The sequence below is a fragment of the Solanum stenotomum genome, chromosome 1 (assembly GCF_019186545.1).
Source record: "Solanum stenotomum isolate F172 chromosome 1, ASM1918654v1, whole genome shotgun sequence".
Classification (NCBI taxonomy): domain Eukaryota; kingdom Viridiplantae; phylum Streptophyta; class Magnoliopsida; order Solanales; family Solanaceae; genus Solanum; species Solanum stenotomum.
In genome coordinates, this window is record NC_064282.1 from 74,458,297 (window position 1) to 74,476,562 (window position 18,266).

An 18,266-nucleotide genomic window follows, 5' to 3' on the forward strand; every position below is an offset into this window, starting at 1 on the left:
CTTGGTCAGGCATCTAGAGAATTTCACCCCGCACCTTGGTCCGGCTAAGTGTGTAAAATTTACTAACCCTTACCTTTACCTCATATTAGACATCATAATCGATGTTTGGTTTAGTTATTACTTCGTACTAATCGACACTAGCCTATTAGATAGTATCACACTAAATCTATGTTAATAATTCTTTTCTTATTAATTACCCCTTTGGTCCGGCAAGTAGTAACAAGGCGAGTTCTAACATTGGCCACCGTTAAAAAGACTTCTAAACGAAAGAATTATCAATGCATGCAAAATACTAGTCAAGAATTGCTTATTTACTATTCATATATTGTTAATCGATCATGGTTCCCACAACCCTAGTTGTGGGTTTAGTTACTCATATTGGCAAGAACACAATTCATAATTGTAGATGAAGAAATCATGAACTTACGTAAAGAGAATGATAAACCCAGAAATGTAACTTGAACTTCAAATCCAAAATCTTCAAAACGAACTTGGGAAATCAGTAATTACTAAACTTGCAAATTAATCTCCAAAGTTACAAAGTAAAACTAGAATAATAATGTCTAACCCCCAAAAATGAGGTTTACATGTCCTATTTATAGAAAACAAATCCTAAATAAAAAAGGAAACAAATTAAGGAAAGTTTTGTTCAGGTACGCATCTTCAATCCACGAGACTGACTTATGGACCGTCGATGGATCTACGGTCCGTAAGTCCCTTCCATCAATCGGGACTTCGAAAATATTTTAGCTTCCAAAAGTCAGCTTCTCTAAAGCAAACTACGGACCAGCAGTACGGACCGTAGATCCATCTACGGTCCATCAATCCCCTTCGTAGCTCCATACTTAGAATCTTCAAAAATCAGGTACTGGAACCCTCACAATATAACTCTACGGATCAACAGTACGGTCCGTAGATCAATCTACGGACCGTCAATGGGCACCGCGGTTCCACACTTGGTCAGATTTCCCTGATTTGTCCTCAATACAATGCCTGCTGATCTACGGTCATAACCTACGGACCGTGAATGGGCCTACGGTCTGTAGATCACCTCCGTGAATGCCCTTTTTCTGCATTTCCTTCAGCTGTCTCTAAACTTCCACGCCTGAACACCTTTCCTGCAAAACATGATAAAAACACATAAAAACCAATATAAAAAGGCCCTAGACACACACAACTTGTAAGTGAAATGTATTAGAAATACCGTAAACTCACGGTATATTCTTGATTTTGTTATAACTTCATGAATTACCTTGTCTTATGTATTGGTTATGAATTGTTTGGTAATTGAAGTATGGATTTCCCACTAAGGGCAAGAAGGTATGAATGTTGGTTCTTCTTTGAACTCAAGTATGAAAGGTAAATTACTTAGATTGTAATGATGCTATACCTAATGTATTGTTTTGGTGTTGATGACCTAGTTTCCTCATCCTTAACCCTCTACACTTGAATTAGCTATGAAGTATGTATGTATGTTATGGTACGATTGCTATATAATTGAAAGGTAATTCTTATGATTATAGTGTAATGTAAAGTGAAAGGTTTACTCACTTGTTAATTGTTTCTAAAGTGAAAGGATTGTTACTCACTTATGAACACATATGAGATATTATGGTAAGATATCTACATAAGAGTCTAGTAAAGTCTAATGTGAACCTACGTGATGACTAAAGATGACTACAAAAGGGAATTAGATGCTTAGCACCGAAAGGGAATGTAAATGAGATGGGGGTCTCATGTTTAGTAAGTCCGGCTCCCCACATGGGTTTCCTCACGTTTAGCAAGTCCGGATTACCCACGATATGTTTTATCTCAAGAGATGGAGACCCCCACGTTTAGTAAGTTAGTGTTTCTAGAAGCAATATCTTTGACCCTTAACTATGTGCCCACATAGGCCTCTAGCTTAGTGGATCCACCTAGATAACTATGTACGAATGGTTACACCTTAGGCAAGTGTTAACCCTCTCTTTTCGGTGTGGGAGTAGAACACCAGATTCTAGTTCTCATGGTATATGTCTGTTATTGCAATATTTCCCTAATGTAAAAATAAATGAAGGTATGAATGGTGTGAAGTCTTACTAGGGCTTTCTTAAGGGTTTATACATAGTGTAAGGGAGGGTATGGGACTTCTCTTGCACATTGCACTTGTGGGATCCAAAGGGATGGTTGTAATAGTGTTCTCTTATGATTATGATGATTATGACTTATGCATGTTGAAGTTATGTTATGTATGATCATTATGAATATGGTAAGTTATGATGAGATATGGTCTTAAGTATGTATGCATGAAGTAGGTTACTTAATGTGATACTTAGCTTTGAATAGGGTTATGGGGTTCTATTCTTTGCATTGCACTAGTATTGCTTGGGTTGTCTACATATTGGGATGATATTATGTTGGTTTGGACTATGATGCTTACTTTGTGTGCATATTGGATTTACTTGGTAAAAAACATGTTTTGACTAATTGTCCTTTTATGCATGTTACAATGGTTTTTATGCATAGTAGCCATTGTTAGTACGTGTGTTGTACTAACCCATATTTTCTACCTTTTCCCAAACATTTAGGTTCGGGCCGTTGAGGATTCACGCTTACTTCGTAAGACTCTTTCAGTTGCTTCCCCAGAGTCCTCAAGTCTGAGGACAAGACCCTATGATGTAGCTTCTATGTTTAGTTCTTTGCTTATGTTGAAAGACATTGTTGTAGTTTCCTATTCCAAGACTTCTTATTGATGTAAGGGCTAAGTCCCCTTTTCGATACTTCTATGTCTAGATGGTACATTGTGACGAAGTTAGATTCCGTTTTTCATATATGTAGTGAAGTTGAACTTCCAAAGTAAAAGTTTTATATTTTCCGTGATTTTATTCTATGATACATGTTATGATGAATGCTAAGGGCTTGTATAAGACCTCTTCGAGATCGAATACGCCGGTAACGACTAGGGGGTGCTCTAGGGTCGTTATAAATTAAGTATCAGAGCATAAGGTTGAGAATAATATAGGATTCATGTCACAAGATTCCACGTCGAGTAGAGTCTCGTTTATGGGTGTGAAGCGCGCCACACTTATGAATGTGAGGCTACGAGATTCTTAGGAACTTTCACTCTTTTGTTATTCCATATTCATACCTAAGAGTCTTAACTATATTTAGTCCTTTTCTTCTAATCCTTCTCTTGTGCTTATAGGAAATGAATACAAGAAGGAATAATTCAAGGAGGGCCGGTGAGGAGAATGTGAATGAGGCGGTTCCCCCTCAAGCTCCTCAAAATCCTCAAGTTTCTATTGAAGAAGGGGTTATGTCTAATGTCAAGAGAAGGTCGGCTATTCATAATTTGACTCAAGTGTTGGCACTCAAGTTGCTAGGGATGCAAAGGTTCAAGTGAACCCCAATGCTAGCACTACCGCTTCTAGGATAAGGGATTTCGCAAGGATGAATCCCTCTACTTTCCTTGGCTCCAAAGTGGAAGAAGATCCACAAGGGTTCGTTTATGAAGTGTTTAAAGTTCTAGAGGCAATGGGTGTGTCTTCTCAAGAAAAGGCGGAGTTAGATGCCTATCAACTCAAATATGTGGCACAAGTGTGGTATGAACAATGGAAGGAGGGGAGACCTATTAGAGAGGGCCCAATAAGTTGGGCTACATTCAAGACGACTCTTTTTGATAGGTTTTTCCCTTGGAACTAAGGGAGAGGAAAATTCAAGAATTCATCAACCTCCGTCAAGGGGGTATGAGTGTGAAGGAATATGGCCTCAAGTTCACTCAATTGTCCAAGCATGGTCCTACTTTGGTGTTAGACTCTAGAGCTTCAATGGACAAATTTGTTATGGGGGTATTCAATCTTGTGGTGAATGAATGTAGGTCGGCTATGTTAATCCCAAGCATGGACATTTCTCGCCTTATGGTTCATGCCGACCAAATTGAGGAGTAAAAGCTTAAGCAAGTTGGTAGAGAATTGAAGAGGTCAAGGGTCGATGATGGACATTCTTCTAAGGTTAGGTTTAAAATCCAAGATAAGCCAAAGTTCAAAAAGAGGTTTTCCAACCAAGATCCTCCTAACACTCCAAGGGTCAACAAAGGTAAAGTGTCTACCCCCAAGCCTCAAGAAGCAAGAGGTGGTTGTCGTTATGTTAAGAAGCCTATCTGTACAAAGTGTGGTCGAAAACATGAAGGCAAGTGCCTAGTAGGCAAGGGAAATTTCTATGGATGTGGTAAGAGCGGCCACATGAGGAGGGACTACCCTATGCTAAAGGCTCAAGGAAGGGAAAATGCTCAAGCACAAGCAAGTTCCCCAAATATCGATGCTCCTAAGAAGAATCACTTATATGCCCTCCAATCCCGAGGTGATCAAGAGAGCTCTACGGATGTTGTGACCAGTATGCTACAAGTATTTTAAATTAATGTTTTTGGATTGTTGGATCCCTGTGCCAATTAGTCTTTTGTAACCCCTTTAGTGGCTATTAAGTTTGTTATGTTTCCCGATGTCTTATATAAACCCTTTTCGGTTTCTACCCTAGTGGATGATTCCATGGTTGCTAAAAGAGTTTATAGGGGTTGTCGCATATCATTTCCCAATAGAATCACTTTAGTTGATTTGGTGGAACTTGATATGTTAGACTTTGATGTTATATTGGGTATGGATTGGCTTTATGCTTGTTTTGCGTCCATAGATTGTAGGACCCTAATTGTGAAGTTTCAATTTCCTAATGAACCCATTTTAGAATGGAAGGGAGGAAATTTCGTTACTAGGTGAAGGATCATTTCATGTCAAAAAGCTTGTAAGTTGATTTCTAAAGGTTGTCTTTATCATATTGTGAGGGTTAAGGATCTTGAGTCCGATATTCCTCCATTGGAGTCGGTCCGCATAGTGAAGGATTTTCCAGAATACTTTCCAGATGACATACCCGAAATTCCTCCAGAACGGGAAATATATTTCAGCATAGATTTATTGCCAAATACACAACCCATTTCAATCTTTCCTTATCGGATGGCCCCGGCGGAGTTGAAGGAATTCAAAGCTCAACTCAAAGATTTGTTGGATAAGGGTTTCATCCAACCTGGTATATCTCTTTGGGATGCACCGGTGTTAGTTGTGAAGAAGAAGGATGGATCTCTTCGTATGTATATTGATTACCCATAATTAAATAAGTTGACCATTTAAAACAAGTATCCACTCCCTAGGATTGATGACTTATTTGATCAACTTCAAGGAGCGAGTTACTTTTCAAAAATTGATTTGAGATCGAGTTATCACCAACTTAGGGTGAGAGGTGTCGATGTTCCAAAAACAGCCTTACGAACAAGATATGGTCATTTTGAGCTCTTAGTGATGTCCTTTGGTCTTACAAATGCCCCGACAACTTTCATCGACCTTATGAATCGTGTGTTTAGAAATTATCTAGACTCATTTGTTATTGTCTTTATTGATGACATCTTGACATACTCTAAAAGTGAGGATGATCACATGAATTATTTGAGGATAGTATTGCAAGTCCTCAAAGATCACCAACTCTATGCCAAGTTTAGCAAGTGCGAGTTTTGGCCAAGATCGGTTTCTTTCCTTGGTCACATTGTTTCTAGTGAGGGTATATAAGTTGATCCAAAGAAAACCGATGTAGTCAAAAGTTGGCCTAGACCTTTGAGTCCTTCGGATATCCGAAGCTTTTTAGGTTTGTCCGGCTATTACCGGAGGTCTGTTGAGGGATTTTCATCTATTGCATCTCCATTAATGGCCTTAACTCAAAAGAAGTCCAAGTTCGATTGGTTGGAATCTTTTGAAAAAAGCTTCCAATTGTTGAAAGATAAGCTCACCTCTGCTCCGGTTTTGACCTTACCGGAGGGCACCGAAAGGTTTGTAGTGTATTGTGACGCTTCCCGAGTGGGTTTGGGTTGTGTCCTCATGCAGCATGGTAAGGTTATAGCTTATGCCTCGAGGCAACTTAAGGTGCATGAGAAGAATTATCCAACTTATGACCTTGAGTTAGCGGCCGTAGTCTTTGCTTTAATGATTTGGAGACACTATCTCTGTGGGTACATGAGGATGTGTTTACCGACCACAAGAGTCTTCAATATGTTTTTAGCCAAAAAAAATTGAATCTTCGACAAAGGAGGTGGTTGGAACTCTTAAAAGAGTATGATATGAGTTTCCTTTACCACCCCGGAAAAGCAAATGTGGTTGCAGATGCTTTGAGTCGTGTATCTATGGGTAGTGTGTCACATGTGGAAGAAGAGAAAAAGGAGTTAGCCCGTGATGTACATAGGCTAGCCCAGTTGGGTGTCCGACTTGAAGATTCCCCAAAAGGAGGTGTCATGGTCCGTCATAATTTCGAGTCATCGATTGTTGTTTGCGTGAAGTCTAAGCAACATCTCGACCCTATTTTGATGGAACTAAAAGAGTCGGTTCTCAACAAAGCAATAAAAGCTTTGTTTCAAGGAGAACATATGGTGCTTAGGCACCAAAGGAGGTTATGTGTGCCGGATGTGGATGGCCTAAGAGAGACAATCTTAGAGGAGGTCCATGGGTCCCGATACTCCATCCATCTATGAGCCACAAAAATGTATCGTGACTTACGTGAGATTTAATGGTGGAACATAATGAAAACAGACATAGCAAATTTTGTGGCCATATGTTCAAATTGCAACAAGTTAAAGTCGAGCACCAAGGACCGGGGGGTCTAACTCAAGATATTGATACCCCCACTTGGAAGTGGGAAGAGGTCAATATGGATTTCGTGGTAGGTTTGCCTCGAACCCGTAGGCAACATGACTCCATTTGGGTCATTGTGGATAGATTGACTAAATCAACCCATTTTCTTCCCGTCAAGGTTTCTTATTCGGCAGAAGATTATGCTAAGTTGTACATTTAGGATATTGTGAAGTAGCGTGGGGCCTCGTTGTCGATTATTTCGAAAAGAGTTGCCTAATTTACTTCCCATTTTTTGAGATCTTTCCAAAGTGGGCTTGGTACTTAAGTGAAACTTAGTACCGTATTGCACCCTCAAACGGATGGTCGCGCGGAACGCACCATCCAAACCCTAGAGGATATGTTGAGAGGGTGTGTCATTGAATTCAAAGATAATTAGGATGACCACCTACCTTTGATAGAATTTTCCTACCACAGTACCTACCACTCGAGTATTGCTAGGGTACCCTTTGAAGCACCTTATGGTCAAAGGTGTCGATCTCCGATTGGGTGGTTTGAAGTGGGCTAACTTGCTCTTCTTGGTCCCGAGATAGTCTATGAGGCTACGAAAAAAGTTTGACTTAGAAGGGATAGGTTGAAAACGGCTCATAGTCGGAAAAAGTCTTATTCCGATATCTGGAATTCGAAGTAGGTGATTCGGTCTACTTGAAGATCTCACCCATGAAAGGGGTGATTAGGTTTGGGGAATAAAGAGGTTGCCTTCGTAAAAGTCCTATGGAGAAACCACCTAGTTGAGGGTGCAACATGGGAGGCCGAGGCCGACATGAAGTCCCGCTACCGTCATTTTTTTCCTTCTAATCCTAGCCTAAGTTGAGGTTAGTAGTCTCTCTTCATTTGGTATGACTTGAAAATCATGTGAGTTGATGATTATGACATAATTTCCTTGTATGTGCATTTTTTTGTGAAAATTCATGCTTAGGTTGTATTTTGAGTTTTCATGAATTTTGTTTCTCATGGTTAAAATTGCACCCATTGGTGTTGTGTGATGTTGTCTTCATGAGAGTTGTAATGAGCATGCTTGATGTTGTCTTGTTAAAGAAATGTCTTGCTGATTGCTTAATATATATGTTGATGCTCATTGAATATGGAAAATGTAGTTCCTCCTATTCGAATGTTGGTATAATCTTGTAAAAAGGTTTAAATTATGTAAATATATGTTCATAGGGTCAAAACGTTCGAATACGACGCCCCGGGGACACACTAAGTGACCCCGAGGAGGACCCCAACTTTGACCAAGCAAGTTGCCAAGACAACTTGAAAATTGCACTTCGAGGGAAGAAGTGCGCGTCGCATACTAACTCCCCCAAGGAGCAAAGATTTAGTTCACGACGCGGTCGTGTCGCGGACTATACTATCTTGAAGTTTAATTCCAAATATCTCCAGGGAACAGCTCCGCGTTGCCGACTTGTTCCACGACGAAAATGCAGAATTTAGAAATCGATTTTTACTTCATTAAAGAGTCCAACTAAGTGAGGGGTATTTAGTATACTTTAGGGGACGTGTATAAAATGATTTTAAGTGAATTTACTTCACTTTTATCACTCAAACACAAAACCCCAAAGATCAAAACCTAAAGTTCCTCCTTCTCTCTACTCTTTCTCTTTCCTAAAGAACTCCATTGAAGAAGATTGGAGCTTCAAGAAGAGGTCCAACTCTCCAAGGTTTCAACTGGTATTTTCGTAGTTAATTCATCAATATGGTATGGTTGCTTATCACTCTTGGGATCCCTTTCCCCAAGAGGCCCCTTCAAGATGAATTTCAAAATCTCCAATTTCTAGGTTTCAATCCAAAAACGTGGGTCTTCTTTCTAAAGTGAAATTTGATGTGATAAACTGACTTTGATTGATTCTACATGAACAATTATGGATGAATTTATGTTGTATATGTGGTTTCTTGAAGAATTCCCCATGAGACCCATGTTTCTCCTTCTTTTCCTTTCTAACCCTAGTTTGTGTTGGATATTGATTGAAGGCTATGAATTGAATGTGATATTATGTAATTCATGTTTGTATGATGATTCTACCCTAGGTTATGTATAATTTCTATGAAATTCGGGTTGAGTCTTTGAATGAAGCCTTGAAGGCTACTAATGGAATATTTCAATTGCTTATATTGATGTTTATTATGTTATTACTTCATGAATTACCTTGCATTATGTATTGGTTATGAATTTTTTAGTAATTGAAGTATGGATGTCCCACGAAGGGCAAGAAGGTGTGAAGGTTGGTTCTTCTTTTAACTCAAGTATGAAAGGTAGATTACTTAGATTGTAATGATGTTATTCCTAATGTGTTTTTGTGGTGTTGATGACCTAGTTTCCTCTTCCTTAACCCTCTACACTTGAATTAGTTATGAAGTATATATGTATGTTATGGTACGATTGCTATATAATTGAAAGGTAGTTCTTATGATTATAGTGTAATGTAAAGTGAAAGGTTTACTCACTTGTTAAGTGTTTCTAAAGTGAAAGAATTGTTACTCACTTATGAACACATATGACCTATTATGGTAAGATGTCTACATAAGAGTCTAGTAAAGGCTAATGTGAACTTATGTGATGACTAAAGATGACTACAAAAGGTAATTAGATGCTTAGCACCAACATGGCATGTAAATCAGATGGGGGTCTCACGTTAAGTAAGTCCGGCTCCCCATATGGGTTTCCTAATATTTAGCAAGTCTGAATTACCCACGGTATGTGTTCTCTCATGAGATGAAAACCCCCACGGTAAGTAAGTTCGGGTTTCTAGAAGCAATCTCTTTGGCCCTTAACTATGTGCCCACATTGGTCTCTAGCTTAGTGGATCCACCTAGATAGCTATGTACGAATGGTTACACCTTAGGCAAGTGTTAACCCTATGTTTTCGGTATGGGAGTAGAACACCAGATTCCATGTAGCTCTCATGGTCTATGTCGGTTATTGCAATATTTCCCTAATGTAAAAGTAAATGAAGGTATGAACGGTGTGAACTCTTACTAGGGCTTTATTAAGGGTTTCTTCTTAGTGTAAGCGAGGGTATGGGACTTCTCTTGCACATTGCACTTGTGGGATAATAAAGGATGGTTGTAGTAGTGTTTTTTTTATGATTATGATTATACTGACTTATGTATGTTGAGGCTATGTTATGTATGATCATTACGAATATGGTAAGTTATGATGAGATATGGTCTTAAGAATGTATGCATGAAGTAGGTTACTTAGTGTGATACTTGGCTTTGAATAGGGTTATGGGGTTCTATTCTTTGCATTGCACTAGTATTTCTTAGGTTGTCTACATGTTGGGATGATATTATGTTGGTTTGGACTATGATTCTTACTTTGTGTGCATATTGGATTTACTAGGTAAAAAGCATGTTTTGACTAAGTGTCCTTTTATGCATGTTACAATGGTTTTTAGGCATAGTAGCCATAGTTAGTACGTGTGTTGTACTAACCCATATTTTCTCCCTTTTCCCCAAACGTTTAGGTTCGGGCTGTTGAGGATTCATACTTACTTCTTAAGACATTTAGAGTTCCTTCCCCAAGTTCGTGAGTCCTCAAGTCCGATGACAAGACCCTATGATCTAGCTTTTATGTTTAGTTCTTTGCTTACGTTGAAAGACATTGTTGTACTTTCCTATTTCAAGACTTCTTATTGATGTAAGGGCTAAGTCTCATGTTTGACACTTCTATGTCTAGATGGTACATTGTGACGAAGTTAGATTCTGTTTTTCATATATGTAGTGAAGTTGAACTTCCAAAGTAAAAGTTTTAAATTTTTCATGATTTTATTCTATGGTACATGTTATGATAAATGCTAAGGGCTTGTATAAGACCTCTTCAAGGTTGAATACGCTGGTGACGACTAAGGGCTGCTCTAGGGTCGTTACAAACTTAGTATTAGAGCATAAGGTTGAGAATAAAGTAGGATTCATGTCATAAGAAACCACGTCAAGTAGAGTCTTGTTCATGGGTGTGAAGCGCGCCACACTTATGAATTAGAGGCTATGAGATGCTTAGGAACTTTCACTCTTTTGTTATTCCATAGTTGTGCGTAAGAGTCTTAACTCTATTTAGTCCTTTTCTTCTAATCCTTCTCTTGTTCTTATAGGCAATGAATACAAGAAGGAACAACACAAGGAGGGCCGGGGAGGAGAATGTGAATGAGGTGGTTCCCCCTCAAGCTCCTCAAAATCCTCTAGTTCCTATTGAAGAAGGGGATATGTCTAATGTCGAGATAAGGTTGGCTATTCATAATTTGACACAAGTATTGGCCACTCAAGTTTATAGGGATGCAAGGGTTCAAGTGAACCCTAATGCTAGCACCACCGCTTCTAGGATAAGGGATTTCACAAGGATGAATCCCCCTACTTTCTTTGGCTCCAAAGTTGAAGAAGATCCACTAGGGTTCGTTGATGAATTGTTTAAGGTTCTAGAGGCTATGGGTGTGTCTTCTCAAGAAAAGGCAGAGTTGGCCGCATATCAATATAAAGATGTGGCACAAGTGTGGTATGAATAATGGAAGGAGGGGAGACCTATTAGAGAGGGTCCGATAAGTTGGGCTACATTCAAGACAACTTTTCTTGATAGGTTTTTCCTCTTGGAACTAAGGAAGAGAAAAATGCAAGAATTCATCAACCTCCGTCAAGGGGGTATGAATGTGAAGGAGTATGGCCTCAAGTTAACTCAATTGTCCAAGCATGCTCTTACTTTGGTGTCGGACTCTAGAGCTTCAACGGACAAATTAGTTATGGGGGTATCCGATCTTGTGGTGAATGAATGTAGGTCGGCTATGTTAATCCCAAGCATGGATATTTCTCGCCTTATGGTTAATGCAGAGAAAATTGAGGAGCAAAAGCTTAAGCAAATTAGTAGAGAATTGAAGAGGTCAAAGGCCGATGATGGAAATTCTTCTAAGGTTAGGTCTAAAATCTAAGATAAGCCAAAGTTCAAAAAGAGGTTTTCCAACCAAGGTCCTCCTAACACTCCAAGGGCCAACAAAGGTAAATTGTCTACCCCCAAGCCTCAAGAAGTAAGAGGTGTTGGTCCTTATGTTGAGAGTCTTATTTGTAAAAGTGTGGTCGAAAACATGAAGGCAAGTGCCTAGTTGGCACGGGTATTTTTTATGGTTGTGGTAAGAGTGGCCACATGAGGAGGGACTACCCTATGCTAAACACTCAAGGAAGGGAAAATGCTCAAGCACAAGCAAGTGGTTCAAATCCCGATGCTCCTAAGGAAAATCGCTTTTATGCCCTCCAATCCCGAGGTGATCAAGAGAGCTCTCCGGACGTTGTGACCGGTATGCTACAATTATTTTCAATTAATGTTTATGCATTGTTGGATCCTGGTGCCAATTTGTCTTTTGTAACCCCTTTAGTGGCAATTAAATTTGATATGATTCCCGATGTCTTAGATAAACCCTTTTTGGTTTCTACCATGGTGGGTGATTCCATAGTTGCTAAAAAAAGTTTATAGGGGTTGTCCCATATCATTGCCCAATAGAATAACTTTAGTTGATTTGGGGGAACTTGATATGTTAGACTTTGATGTTATATTTGGGATGGATTGGCTTCATGCTTGTTTTGCGTCCATAGATTGTAGGACCCGAATTGTGAAGTTTCAATTTCCTAATGAACACATTTTAGAATGGAAGGGAGGAAATTCCGCTCCTAGGGAAAGGATCATTTCATGTCTAAAAGATTATAAGTTGATTTCTAAGGGTTGTCTCTATCATATTGTGAGGGTCATTGATCTTGAGTCTGAGATTTCTCCTTTGGAGTTGGTCCCCGTAGTGAAGGATTTTCCAGAAGTCTTTCCCGATGAGTTACACAAAATTCCTCCCAAATGGGAAATAGATTTCGGCATAGATTTATTGCCAGATACACAACCCATTTCAATCTCTCCTTACCGGATGGCCCCGGCGGAGTTGAAAGAATTAAAAGCTCAACTCAAAGATTTGTTGGATAAGGGTTTCATCCAACCTAGTACATCTCCTTGGGGTGCACCGGTGTTATTTGTGAAGAAGAAGGATGGATCTCTTCATATGTGTATTGATTACTGATAATTAAATAAGCTGACCATTAAGAACAAGTATCCACTCCCTAAGATTGATGACTTATTTGATCAACTTCAAGGAGCGAGTTACTTTTAAAAAATTGATTTGAGGTGGGGTGATCACCAACTTAGGGTGAGAGGTGTTGATATTCCGAAAACAACCTTACGAACAAGATATGGTCATTTTGAGCTGTTAGTGATGTCCTTTGGTCTTACAAATGCCCCGACAACTTTCATCGACCTTATGAATCGTGTGTTTAGAAATTATCTAGACTCATTTGTTATTTTCTTTATTGATGACATCTTGACATACTCTAAAAGTGAGGATGATCACATGAATTATTTGAGGATAGTATTGCAAGTCCTCAAAGATCACCAACTCTATGCCAAGTTTAGCAAGTGCGAGTTTTGGCCAAGATCGGTTTCTTTCCTTGGTCACATTGTTTCTAGTGAGGGTATATAAGTTGATCCAAAGAAAACCGATGTAGTCAAAAGTTGGCCTAGACCTTTGAGTCCTTCGGATATCCGAAGCTTTTTGGGTTTGTCCGGCTACTACCGGAGGTTTGTTGAGGGATTTTCATCTATTGCATCTCCATTAACGGCCTTAACTCAAAAGAAGTCCAAGTTCGATTGGTTGGAATCTTGTGAAAAAAGATTCCAATTGTTGAAAGATAAGCTCACCTCTGCTTCGGTTTCGACCTTACCGGAGGGCACCGAAAGGTTTGTAGTGTATTGTGATGCTTCCCGAGTGGGTTTGGGTTGTGTCCTCATACAGCATGGTAAGGTTATAGCTTATGCCTCGAGACAACTTAAGGTGCATGAGAAGAATTATTCAACTCATGACCTTGAGTTAGTGGCCGTAGTCTTTGCTTTAATGATTTGGAGAAACTATCTCTATGGGTACATGTGGATGTTTTTACCGACCACAAGAGTCTTCTATATGATTTTAGCCAAAAAAAATTGAATCTTCGACAAAGGAGATAGTTGGAACTCTTAAAAGAGTATGATTTGAGTGTCCTTTACCACCCCAGAAAAGCAAATGTGGTTGCGGATTCTTTGAGTCATGTATCTATGGGTAGTGTGTCACATGTGGAAGAAGAGAAAAAAGAGTTAGCCCGTGATGTACATAGGCTAGCCCGGTTGGGTGTCACACTTGAAGATTCCCCAAAAGGAGGTGTCATGGTCCGTCATAATTTCGAGTCATCGATTGTTGTTTGCGTGAAGTCTAAGCAACATCTTGACCCTATTTTGATGGAACTAAAAGAGTCGGTTCTCAACAAAGCAATAAAAGCTTTGTTTCAAGGAGAACATAGGGTGCTTAGGCACCAAAGGAGGTTGTGTGCCGGATGTGGATGACCTAAGAGAGACAATCTTAGAGGAGGTCCATGGGTCCCGATACTCCATCCATCTAGGAGCCACCAAAATGTATCGTGACTTACGTGAGATTTAATGGTGGAACATAATGAAAACAGACATAGCAAATTTTGTGGACAGATGTTCAAATTGCAACAAGTTAAAGTCGAGCACCAAGGACCGGGAGGTCTAACTCAAGATATTGATACCCCCACTTGGAAATGGGAAGAGGTCAATATGGACTTCGTGGTAGGTTTACCTCGAACCCGTAGGCAACATGACTCCATTTGGGTCATTATGGATAGATTGACTAAATCAACCCATTTCCTTCCCGTCAAGGTTTCTTATTCGGCGGAAGATTATGCTAAGCTGTACATTAAGGATATTGTGAAGTTGCATGGGGCCTTGTTGTCGCTTATTTCCGATAGAGTTGCCTAATTTACTTCCCATTTTCGGAGGTCTTTCCAAAGTGGGCTTGGTACTCAAGTGAAACTTAGTACTGTATTTCACCCTCAAACGGATGGTTGCTCGGAACGCACCATCCAAACCCTAGAGGACATGTTGAGAGCGTGTGTCATTGAATTCAAAGGTAATTTGGATGACCACCTACCTTTGATAGAATTTTCCTACCACAATACCTACCACTCGAGTATTGCTAGGGTACCCTTTGAAGCACTTTATGGTCGAAGGTGTCGATCTCCGATTGGGTGGTTTGAAGTGGGCTAACTTGCTCTTCTTGGTCCTGAGAGAGTCTATGAGGCTACGAAAAAAGTTTGACTTAGAAGGGATAGGTTGAAAACGGCTCATAGTCGGCAAAAGTCTTATTCCGATATCTGGAATTCGAAGTAGGTGATTTGGTCTACTTGAAGATCTCACCCATGAAAGGGGTGATGAGGTTTGGGGAATAAAGAGGCTGCCTTTGTAAAAGTCTTATGGAGAAACCACCTAGTTGAGGGTGCAACATGGGAGGCCGAGGCCGACATGAAGTCCCGCTACCCTCATCTTTTTCCTTCTACTCCTAGCCAAAGTTGAGGTTAGTAGTCTCTCTTAATTTGGTATGACTTGAAAATCATGTGAGTTGATGATTATGACATAATTTCCTTGTATGTGCATTTTTTTGTGAAAATTCATGCTTAGGTTGTATTTTGAGTTTTCATGAATTTTGTTACTCATGGTTAAAATTGCACCCATTGGTGTTGTGTGATGTTGTCTTCATGAGAGTTGTAATGAACATACTTGATGTTGTCTTGTTAAAGAAATGTCTTGTTGATTGCTTAATATATATGTTGATGCTCATTGAATATTGAAAAGGTAGTACCTCCAATTCGAATGTTGGTATAATCTTGTAAAAAGGTTTAAGTTATGCAAATATATGTTCATAGGGTCAAAACGTTCAAATAGGACGCCCCGGGGACACACTAAGGGACCCCGAGGAGGACCCCAACTTTGACCAAGCAAGCTGCCAAGACAACTTGAAAATTGCACTTCGAGGAAAGAAGTGCGCGTCGCATACTAACTCCCCCAAGGAGCAAAGATTTAGTTCATGACACGGTCGTGTCGCAGACTCTACTGTCTTGAAGTTTAATTCCAAATATCTTCAGAGAACAGCTCTGCGTTGCGGACTTGTTCCACGACGAAAATGCAGAATTTTGAAATCAATTTTTACTTCATTAAAGAGTCCAACTAAGTGAGGGGTATTTAGTATACTTTAGGGGACGTGTATATAATGATTTTAAGTGAATTTACTTCACTTTTATCACTCAAACGCAAAACCCCAAAGATCAAAACCTAAAGTTCCTCCTTCTCTCTACTCTCTCTCTTTCCTAAAGAACTCCATTGAAGAAGATTGGAGCTTCAAGAAGAGGTCCAACTCTCCAAGGTNAACGTTCAAATACGACGCCCCGGGGACACGCTAAGGGACCCCGAGGAGGACCCCAACTTTGACCAAGCAAGCTGCCAAGACAGCTTGAAAATTGCACTTCGAGGAAAGAAGTGCGCGTCGCATACTAACTCCCCCAAGGAGCAAAGATTTAGTTCACGACGCGGTCGTGTCGCAGACTCTACTGTCTTGAAGTTTAATTCCAAATATCTTCAGGGAACAGCTCCGCGTTGCGGTCTTGTTCCACGACGAAAATGCAGAATTTAGAAATCAATTTTTACTTCATTAAAGAGTCGAACTAAGTGAGGGGTATTTAGTGTACTTTAGGGGATGTGCATATAATGATTTTAAGTGAATTTACCTCACTTTTATCACTCAAACACAAAACCCAAAAGATCAAAACCTAAAGTTCCTCCTTCTCTCTACTCTCTCTCTTTCCTAAAGAACTCCATTGAAGAAGATTGGAGCTTCAAGAAGAGGTCCAACTCTCCAAGGTTTCAACTTGTATTTTCGTAGTTAATTCATCAATAAGGTATGGTTGCTTATCACTCTTGGGATCCTTTTCCCCAAGAGGCCCCTTCAAGATGAATTTCAAAATCTCCAATTTCTAGGTTTCAATCCAAAAACGTGGGTCTTCTTTCTAAAGTGAAATTTGATGTTATAAACTGACTTTGATTGATTCTACATGAACAATTATGGATGAATTTATGTTGTATATGTGGTTTCTTGAAGAATTCCCCATGAGACCCATGTTTCTCCTTCTTTTCCTTTCTAACCCTAGTTTGTGTTGGATATTGATTGAAGGCTATGAATTGAATGTGATATTATGTAATTCATATTTGTATGATGATTCTACCCTAGGTTATGTATAATTTCTATGAAATTAGGGTTGAGTCTTTGTATGAAGCCTTGAAGGCTACTAATGGAATATATCAATTGCTTATATTGATGTTTATTATGTTATTACTTCATGAATTACCTTGCATTATGTATTGGTTATGAATTTTTTAGTAATTGAAGTATGGATGTCCCACGAAGGGCAAGAAGGTGTGAAGGTTGGTTCTTCTTTGAACTCAAGTATGAAAGGTAGGTTACTTAGATTGTAATGATGTTATACCTAATGTGTTGTTGTGGTGTTGATGACCTAGTTTCCTCTTCCTTAACCCTCTACACTTGAATTAGCTGTGAAGTATATATGTATGTTATGGTACGATTGCTATATAATTGAAAGGTAGTTCTTATGATTATAGTGTAATGTAAAGTGAAAGGTTTACTCACTTGTTAAGTGTTTCTAAAGTGAAAGAATTGTTACTCACTTATGAACACATACGACCTATTATGGTAAGATGTCTACATAAGAGTCTAGTAAAGGCTAATGTGAACTTATGTGATGACTAAAGATGACTACAAAAGGTAATTAGATGCTTAGCACTGACATGGCATGTATATCAGATGGGGGTCTCACGTTATGTGATGACTAAAAAATTGATTTGAGGTGGGGTTATCACCAATAGATACTGTCTTTCAAGAAGAAGATGGGGTGCTTAGGCACCAAAAGAGGTTATGTGTGCCGGATGTGCATGGCCTAAGAGAGACAATCTTAGAGGAGGCCCATGGGTCCCGATACTCCATCCATCCGGGAGCCACCAAAATGTATTGTGACTTACGTGAGAGTTATTAGTTCAACGGAATGAAAAGAGACATAGCAAATTTTGTGGCTAGATGCACAAATTGCCAACAAGTCAAACACGAGCACCAAGGACCGGGGAGTCTAACTCAAGTTATTGATACCCCCACTTGGAAGTGGGAAGAGGTCAATATGGACTTCATGGTAGGTTTGCCTCAAACCCGTAGTTAACATGACTCCATTTGGGTCATTGTAAGATTATGCTAAGTTGTACATTAAGGAGATTGTGAAGTTTCATGGAGCCCCATTGTCGATTATTTCGGATAGAATTACCCAATTTACTTCCCATTTTTGGAGGTCTTTCCAAAGTGGGCTTGGTACTCAAGTGAAATTTACTACCGTATTTCACCCTCAAATGGATGGTCATGCAGAATGCACCATCCAAACCCTAGAGGACATGTTGAGAGCGTCTGTCATTGACTTAAAAGGAAATAGGGATAACCACCTACATTTGATAGAATTTTCCTACAACAATAGCTACCACTCGAGTATTGCTATGGTACCCTTTGAAGCACTCTATGGTAGAAGGTGTTGATCTCCGATTGGATGGTTTAAAGTGGGCGAATTTGCTCATCTTGGTCCCGAGGTAGTTTATGAGCCTACGAAAAAGGTTCG